The following is a 2,341-nucleotide window of genomic DNA, read 5'->3' as shown; positions in this document are numbered from 1 at the left end:
ATGCTTTAGGGCAGTTTTTCTGTAAAGGGGACAGGACAACTGATCCGTGTTATAAACGGGGCCATGTATCGTGAGATTTTAAGACAAAACCTCCTTCCATCAGTGAGAGCATTGAAGATGGAACGTGGCTGGGTCTTCCAGCATGACAATGATCCCAAACACACTGCTCGGGCAATGAAGAAGTGTCTTCATTTCAAGGTCCTGGAGTGGCCAGTCTCCAGACCTCAACCCCATAGACAATTTGTGGACAGAGTTGAAAGTCCATGTTGTGCAGCGACAGCCCCAAAACATCATGGGAATGGGCCAAAACACCACCTACAGTGTGTGCAAACCTGGTGAAACGTTTGACCTCTGTCATTGCCAACAAAGGTTATGTTACAAAGTATTGAGTTGAATTTACAAATAAATTCTTTAAAAATCCTACAATGTGATTTCCTGGATTTTGTTTCTCATATTATCTCTAATAGTTGAAGTTTACCTCTGATGAAAATTACAGACCTCTCTCATCTTTCTAAGTAGGAGAACTTGCAAAATCATTGGCTAAATAAATACTTTTTTGCCCCACTGTATGTGATGGCCAGAAAGGTGTCTAAAAGTGTTTGAATTTCTTGATTTCCAATTTCTTTCTGGAACTCTTCTGTGCTGTTTTGGGCCCATCTGTATGGTCTCCGGATGGTGTGCAGCTGACTGGGCTGTGGGTGTGCAGTGTTGTTATGCTCTGTCCTTTTAATGAACACAGTGATTTGGCTGTGATCAGACAAAAGGGTTAGCACTGAGATACAAAGGGTCTTAATCTGCTTTCATATGATCTACTGTATTATCTTCAAGAGGTGAGCAGCATGTGTTCCTCTTCCCAAAGAGATGGACAATGCTCAGCCCTACGCTTTTACAGAGCTGCAGGAGGTCTTTTCCATTGTGGATCACCTGTGAATCAGAATTACATGGGGGACGGTCAGTTACGTTTCTTGGGCGCTGATGTCCGAACATATATTTGTTACTATTATCTGTATTGAGGTCAGGTAGATTATATCTATATAGGTTTATCTTCTTTCTCAATCTCTTTCCATTCCTTTTACACTTTACTTCTCTATCCTTTACTTTCACATATCTTGCAAACAAATGCAGCCACCACCTCGAACTCGAACTGCTGAGGATGCAGCATCACTAGGCAGCCAGTGTGCTCTGAGGAAGGCGTGGCTCCCCAGTTTCAATACAACAACTGACAGACGTCTTTGCTGACCAACACACACCAAACACATTACACTATGAGTGATGTAGGGAGAAAGTGTCATCTTCCCACCCCTGAGAGAGCTTACCTTTTTATCTCCTTCTACCTTTACACTTTATCTCATTCTCTTTTCCTTTACCTTTTTATCTCATTCTACCTTTACACTTTATCTCATTCTCTCTTTCTTTACCTTTTTATCTCCTTCTACCTGAACACTTTATTTCATTCTCTCTTCCTTTACCTTTTTATCTCCTTCTACCTGAACACTTTATCTTATTCTCTCTTCCTTTACTTTTCATCTCCTTCTACCTTTACACTTTATCTTATTCTCTTTTCCTTTACCTTTCATCTCCTTCTACCTTTACACTTTATCTCATTCTCTCTTCCTTTACCTTTCATCTCCTTCTACCTTTACACTTTATCTTATTCTATTTTCCTTTACACTTTATCTCACTCTCTCTTCCTTTACATATCATATTCTCTCTTCCTTTACACTTTATCTCATCCTACCTTTACACTTTATCTCATTATCTCTTCATTTACCTTTTATATTCTTCTCCCTTTACACTTTCCTTTCCTACTTTTCCTTTACACTTTATCTCTCTTTTTTATCACTCATTCTCTCTTCCTTTTTACTTGATCTCCTTCTACCTTTAAATCTTATCTCATTCTTCCTTTACACTTTATCTCATGCTCCCCTTATACTTTATACCTTTGTATCTTCTTTCCTTCTCTCTCTTTACACTTCATACCTATATTTTCACTCTCTCATGCACACTCTCTCTCTCTTGCTTTACACATTATCTTTTTAGCTTAGTTTTCTCTCTTTCTCTCTCTTACCTTTTTGGAAATTAAGTAATATCACTGGGACTATAAGCAAATGCTTACACTGCTTATAGGAAGAAACAGTCCTGCACACACACACACACACACACACACACACACACACAAACACAAGTAGTGTGAATTGGAAACCCTCAGCTTTTGCTACTAAAACAGTCCACCCAACACTATTCAAATGACTTTATAGCAACTTTTCCTACTACTTACCCCCCTCCCTGTGTAATGTATTCAAGGAGCCTTTCTTAAGATTTACATGAGAAATCAATAGGA

Source organism: Salminus brasiliensis, chromosome 14, assembly GCF_030463535.1.
Source record: "Salminus brasiliensis chromosome 14, fSalBra1.hap2, whole genome shotgun sequence".
Taxonomy (NCBI): Eukaryota; Metazoa; Chordata; class Actinopteri; order Characiformes; family Bryconidae; genus Salminus; species Salminus brasiliensis.
The sequence above is the reverse complement of the archived record's forward strand: the minus strand, read 5'-3'. Positions refer to the sequence as shown.